Raw genomic sequence first — 7,968 nt, 5'->3', positions numbered from 1 at the left:
AAAGTTTGAACGCGACATATTATTATAATCAGTTTTTCATATAGAATTGTAGTAGTTGAATTGTATATTAGCTACTAAGTATGAACTTAACGGGTAGGTACTACCCGAATTTAAAATTATAAAACGCTAATATGAAGAAAAAGCTTTTATAAATGAGTTCATATTATGCTACGAAATACTATTAACTACTCTTAATATTCTGTATGATTAACTTGTTCCATTTGACTATTTTGAAGGAAATGGCACCGACTACTCGACACACCGTGAATATGAATGAAGAGGAATTCCGTACTTTTCTAGCTTCAAACATAGCCGCAGTACAGGCTGCGCTACATACCAACAATAACCTTGGATCCAGCAGTACAGGAAATCATGTAGGATGCACCTATAAAGAATTCACTGCCTGCAAACCTTTGGAATTTGATGGAACCGAAGGACCGATCGGATTGAAACGGTGGACCGAGAAGGTCAAATCGGTGTTTGCCATAAGTAAGTGTACTGAAGAGGACAAAGTGAAGTACGCTACGCATACCTTCACAGGTTCTGCATTAACATGGTGGAATACCTATCTAGAGCAAGTGGGACAAGACTACGCACTACCGTGGTCAGCATTCAAGCACTTGATAAACGAGAAGTACCGTCCCAGAACCGAGGTCAATAAGCTCAAGACAGAACTTATAGGGTTACGAACCCAAGGATTTGATATTACCACGTACGAAAGACGATTCACAGAATTGTGCCTATTTTGTCCGGGAGCGTTCGAAGATGAGGAAGAGAAGATCGACGCGTTTGTGAAAGGATTACCGGAAAGAATCCAAGAAGATATAAGTTCACACGAGCCCACCTCCATACAACAGGCATGTAGAATGGCTCACAACTAGTGAACCAGATTGAAGAAAGAATTAAAGAACAGACTGCTGAATAGGCCAATGTGAAGCAAGTCAAAAGAAAGTGGGAGGAAAACGGTGATAAGAATCACCAATATAACAACAACAGCAATTACAACAATAATCGCAACAATTATCCCAACAATCGCAACATCAATCGCAATTACAACAAACGGCCCAACAACAACAACAACAACAACAACAATAATAATAACAACAACAACTACAACAATCATCCCAACAACAATAATAACCGCAACAACAACAACAACAACAACAACAACAATCAGAAGCAGCTATGCTAAAGGTGTGAAAAGTATCACTCGGGGTTCTGCACCAAATTTTGCAACAAGTGTAAAAGAAATGGTCATAGCGCGATGAAGTGTGAGGTCTACGGACCAGGGGTTAATAGAACGAAAGGAACAAATGGTGTCAGAACGAGTAATGGCGGAGCAAGTAGTGTCGGAGCAAGTTATACCAATGTAGTTTGTTATAAATGTGGAAAACCGGGCCACATTATTAGAAATTGCCCGAACCAGGAGAACACAAATGGACGAGGCCGCGGAAGAGTTTTCAATATTAATGCGGCAGAGGCACAGGAAGACCTGGAGCTTGTTACGGGTACGTTTCTTATTGACAATAAATCTGCTTACGTTTTATTTGATTCGGGTGCGAATAGGAGCTATATGAGTAGAGATTTTTGTGCTAAATTAAGTTGTCCATTGATGCCTTTGGATAGTAAATTTTTACTCGAATTAGCAAATGGTAAATTAATTTCAGCAGATAATATATGTCGGAATCGAGAAATTAAACTGGTTAGCGAAACATTTAAGATTGATTTGATACCAGTAGAGTTAGGGAGTTTTGATGTGATAATCGGTATGGACTGGTTGAAAGAAGTGAAAGCAGAGATCGTTTGTTACAAAAATGCAATTCACATTATACAAGAAAAAGGAAAACCCTTAACGGTGTACGGGGAAAAGGGCAACACAAAGTTACATCTTATTAGTAATTTGAAGGCACAAAAACTAATAAGAAAAGGTTGCTATGCTGTTCTAGCACACGTCGAGAAAGTACAAACTGAAGAAAAGAGCATCAATGATGTTCCCGTTGCAAAAGAATTTCCCGATGTATTTTCGAAAGAATTACCGGGATTACCCCCACATCGATCCGTTGAATTTCAAATAGATCTTGTACCAGGAGCTGCACCAATAGCTCATGCTCCTTACAGACTCGCACCCAGCGAGATGAAAGAACTGCAAAGCCAATTACAAGAACTTTTAGAGCGTGGTTTCATTCGACCAAGCACATCACCGTGGGGAGCTCCTGTTTTGTTTGTCAAGAAGAAAGATGGTATATTCAGGTTGTGTATCGACTACCGAGAGTTGAACAAACTTACCATCAAGAACCGCTACCCACTACCGAGAATCGACGACTTATTTGATCAACTACAAGGCTCGTCTGTTTATTCAAAGATTGACTTACGTTCCGGGTATCATCAAATGTGGGTGAAAGAAGATGATATTCCAAAGACTGCTTTCAGAACATGTTACGGTCATTACGAGTTTATGGTCATGCCGTTTGGTTTAACTAATGCACCAGCTGTGTTCATGGACCTTATGAACCGAGTGTGTGGACCATACCTTGACAAGTTTGACATTGTTTTCATTGATGACATACTTATTTACTCAAAGAATGACGAAGAACACGGTGAACATTTGAGAAAGGTGTTAGAAGTATTGAGGAAGGAAGAATTATACGCTAAGTTTTCAAAGTGTGCATTTTGGTTGGAAGAAGTTCAATTCCTCGGTCACATAGTGAACAAAGAAGGTATTAAGGGGATCCGGCAAAGATAGAAACTGTTGAAAAGTGGGAAACCCCAAAAACTCCGAAGCATATACGTCAATTTTTAGGATTGGCTGGTTACTACAGAAGATTCATCCAAGATTTCTCCAAAATAGAAAAACCCTTGACTGCATTAACGCATAAAGGGAAGAAATTTGAATGGAAGGATGAACAAGAGAAGGCGTTTCAATTATTGAAGAAAAAGCTAACTACGGCACCTATATTGTCATTGCCTGAAGGGAATGATGATTTTGTGATTTATTGTGACGCATCAAAGCAAGGTCTCGGTTGTGTATTAATGCAACGGACGAAGGTGATTGCTTATGCGTCTAGACAATTGAAGATTCACGAGCAAAATTATACGACGCATGATTTGGAATTAGGCGCGGTTGTTTTTGCATTAAAGACTTGGAGGCACTACTTATATGGGGTCAAAAGTATTATATATACCGACCACAAAAGTCTTCAACACATATTTAATCAGAAACAACTGAATATGAGGCAGCGTAGGTGGATTGAATTGTTGAATGATTACGACTTTGAGATTCGTTACCACCCGGGGAAGGCAAATGTGGTAGCCGACGCCTTGAGCAGAAAGGACAGAGAACCCATTCGAGTAAAATCTATGAATATAATGATTCACACAAACCTTACTACTCAAATAAAGGAGGCGCAACAATGAGTTTTAAAAGAGGGAAATTTAAAGGATGAAATATCCAAAGGATCGGAGAAGCATCTTAATATTCGGGAAGACGAAACCCGGTATAGGGCTGAAAGGATTTGGGAACCAAAATTTGGAGATATGAGAGAAATGGTACTTAGAGAAGCTCATAAAACCAGATACTCAATACATCCTGGAACGGGGAAGATGTACAAGGATCTCAAGAAACATTTTTGGTGGCCGGGTATGAAAGCCGATGTTGCTAAATACGTAGGAGAATGTTTGACGTGTTCTAAGGTCAAAGCTGAGCATCAGAAACCATCAGGTCTACTTCAATAACCCGAAATCCCGGAATGGAAATGGGAAAACATTACCATGGATTTCATTACTAAATTGCCAAGGACTGCAAGTGGTTTTGATACTATTTGGGTAATAGTTTATCGTCTCACCAAATCAGCACACTTCCTGCCAATAAGAGAAGATGACATGATGGAGAAGTTAGCACGACTGTATTTGAAGGAAGTCGTCTCCAGACATGGAATACCAATCTCTATTATCTCTGATAGGGATGGCAGATTTATTTCAAGATTCTGGCAGACATTACAGCAAGCATTAGGAACTCGTCTAGATATGAGTACTGCCTATCATCCACAAACTGATGGGCAGAGCGAAAGGACGATACAAATGCTTGAAGACATGCTACGAGCATGTGTTATTGATTTAGGAAACAGTTGGGATCGACATCTACCGTTAGCAGAATTTTCCTACAACAACAGCTACCATTCAAGCATTGAGATGGCACCGTTTGAAGCACTTTATGGTAGAAAGTGCAGGTCTCTGATTTGTTGGAGTGAAGTGGGGGATAGACAGATTACGTGTCCGGAGATAATACAAGAAACTACCGAGAAGATCATCCAAATTCAACAACGGTTGAAAACCGCCCAAAGTCGACAAAAGAGCTACGCTGACATTAAAAGAAAAGATATAGAATTTGAAATTGGAGAGATGGTCATGCTTAAAGTTGCACCTTGGAAAGTCGTTGTTCGATTTGGTAAACGAGGGAAATTAAATCCAAGGTATATTGGACCATTCAAGATTATTGATCGTGTCGGACCAGTAGCTTACCGACTTGAGTTACCTCAACAACTCGCGGCTGTACATAACACTTTCCACGTCTCGAATTTGAAGAAATGTTTTGCTAAAGAAGATCTCACTATTCCGTTAGATGAAATCCAAATCAACGAAAAACTTCAATTCATCGAAGAACCCGTCGAAATAATGGATCGTGAGGTTAAAAGACTTAAGCAAAACAAGATACTAATTGTTAAGGTTCGATGGAATGCTTGTAGAGGACCCGAGTTCACCTGGGAGTGTGAAGATCAGATGAAGAAGAAATACCCACATCTATTTCCAGAAGATTCGTCAACACCTTCAACATCTTAAAATTTCGGGACGAAATTTATTTAACGGGTAGGTACTGTAGTGACCCGAACTTTTCCATGTTTATATATATTAATTGAGATTGATATTTACATGATTAAATGTTTCCAACATGTTAAGCAATCAAACTTGTTAAGACTTGATTAATTGAAATAGGTTTCATATAGACAATTGACCACCCAAGTTGACCGGTGATTCACGAACGTTAAAACTTGTAAAAACTAAATGATGACATATATATGGATATATATATATATATATATATATATATATATATATATATATATATATATATATATATATATATATATATATATATATATATAGTTAACATGATATTATAATAAGTAAACATATCATTAAGTATATTAACAATGAATTACATATGTAAAAACAAGACTACTAACTTAATGATTTTTAAACGAGACATATATGTAACGATTATCGTTGTAAAGACATTTAATGTATATATATCATATTAAGATATATTCATACATGATAATATCATGATAATATAATAATTTAAAATCTCATTTGATATTATAAACATTGGGTTAACAACATTTAACAAGATCATTAACCTAAAGGTTTCAAAACAACACTTACATGTAACGACTAACGATGACTTAACGACTCAGTTAAAATGTATATACATGTAGTGTTTTAATATGTATTTATACACTTTTGAAATACTTCAATACACTTATCAAACTACTTCTACTTAACAAAAATGCTTACAATTACATCCTCGTTCAGTTTCATCAACAATTCTACTCGTATGCACCCGTATTCGTACTCGTACAATACATAGCTTTTAGATGTATGTACTATTGGTATATACACTCCAATGATCAGCTCTTAGTAGCCCATGTGAGTCACCTAACACATGTGGGAACCATCATTTGGCAACTAGCATGAAACATCTCATAAAATTACAAAAATATGAGTAATCATTCATGACTTATTTACATGAAAACAAAATTACATATCCTTTATATCTAATCCATACATCAACGACCAAAAACACCTACAAACACTTTCATTCTTCAATTTTCTTCATCTAATTGATCTCTCTCAAGTTCTATCTTCAAGTTCTAAGTGTTCTTCATAAATTCTACAAGTTCTAGTTACATAAAATCAAGAATACTTTCAAGTTTGCTAGCTCACTTCCAATCTTGTAAGGTGATCATCCAACCTCAAGAAATCTTTATTTCTTACAGTAGGTTATCATTCTAATACAAGGTAATAATCATATTCAAACTTTGGTTCAATTTCTATAACTATAACAACCTTATTTCAAGTGATGATCTTACTTGAACTTGTTTTCGTGTCATGATTCTGCTTCAAGAAGTTCGAGCCATCCAAGGATCCGTTGAAGCTAGATCTATTTTTTTCTTTTCCAGTAGGTTTATCCAAGGAACTTAAGGTAGTAATGATGTTCATAACATCATTCGATTCATACATATAAAGCTATCTTACTCGAAGGTTTAAACTTGTAATCACTAGAACATAGTTTAGTTAATTCTAAACTTGTTCACAAACAAAAGTTAATCCTTCTAACTTGACTTTTAAAATCAACTAAACACATATTCTATATCTATATGATATGCTAACTTAATGATTTAAAACCTGGAAACACGAAAAACAATGTAAAACCGAATTTACGCCGTCGTAGTAACACCGCGGGCTGTTTTGGGTTAGTTAATTAAAAACTATGATAAACTTTGATTTAAAAGTTGTTCTTCTGGGAAAATGATTTTTCTTATGAACATGAAACTATATCCAAAAATCATGGCTAAACTCAAAGTGTAAGTATGTTTTCTAAAATGGTCATCTAGACGTCGTTCTTTCGACTGAAATGACTACCTTTACAAAAACAACTTGTAACTTATATTTCTGACTATAAACCTATACTTTTTCTGTTTAGATTCATAAAATATAGTTCAATATGAAACCATAGCAATTTGATTCACTCAAAACGGATTTAAAATGAAGAAGTTATGGGTAAAACAAGATTGGATAATTTTTCTCATTTTAGCTACGTGAAAATTGGTAACAAATCTATTCCAACCATAACTTAATCAACTTGTATTGTATATTATGTAATCTTGAGATACCATAGACACGTATACAATGTTTTGACCTATCATGTCGACACATCTATATATATTTCGGAACAACCATAGACACTCTATATGTGAATGTTGGAGTTAGCTATACAGGGTTGAGGTTGATTCCAAAATAAATATAGTTTGAGTTGTGATCAATACTGAGATATGTATACACTGGGTCGTGGATTGATTCAAGATAATATATATCGATTTATTTCTGTACATCTAACTGTGGACAACTAGTTGTAGGTTACTAACGAGGACAGCTGACTTAATAAACTTAAAACATCAAAATGTATTAAAAGTGTTGTAAATATATTTTAAACATACTTTGATATATATGTACATATTTGTTATAGGTTCGTGAATCGACCAGTGGCCAAGTCTTACTTCCCGACGAAGTAAAAATCTGTGAAAGTGAGTTATAGTCCCACTTTTAAAATCTAATATTTTTGGGATGAGAATACATGCAGGTTTTATAAATGATTTACAAAATAGACACAAGTACGTGAAACTACATTCTATGGTTGAATTATCGAAATCGAATATGCCCCTTTTTATTAAGTCTGGTAATCTAAGAATTAGGGAACAGACACCCTAATTGACGCGAATCCTAAAGATAGATCTATTGGGTCTAACAAACCCCATCCAAAGTACCGGATGCTTTAGTACTTCGAAATTTATATCATATCCGAAGGGTGTCCCGGAATGATGGGGATATTCTTATATATGCATCTTGTTAATGTCGATTACCAGGTGTTCACCATATGAATAATTTTTATCTCTATGTATGGGATGTGTATTGAAATATGAAATCTTGTGGTCTATTGTTACGATTTGATATATATAGGTTAAACCTATAACTCACCAACATTTTTGTTGACGTTTAAAGCATGTTTATTCTCAGGTGAATACTAAGAGCTTCCGCTATTTCATACTAAAATAAGGACAAGATTTGGAGTCCATGTTTGTATGATATTGTGTAAAAACTGCATTCAAGAAACTGATTTCGATGTAACATATT

The sequence above is a fragment of the Rutidosis leptorrhynchoides genome, chromosome 6, assembly GCF_046630445.1.
Source record: "Rutidosis leptorrhynchoides isolate AG116_Rl617_1_P2 chromosome 6, CSIRO_AGI_Rlap_v1, whole genome shotgun sequence".
Classification (NCBI taxonomy): domain Eukaryota; kingdom Viridiplantae; phylum Streptophyta; class Magnoliopsida; order Asterales; family Asteraceae; genus Rutidosis; species Rutidosis leptorrhynchoides.
This window is presented reverse-complemented; position numbering follows the sequence as displayed.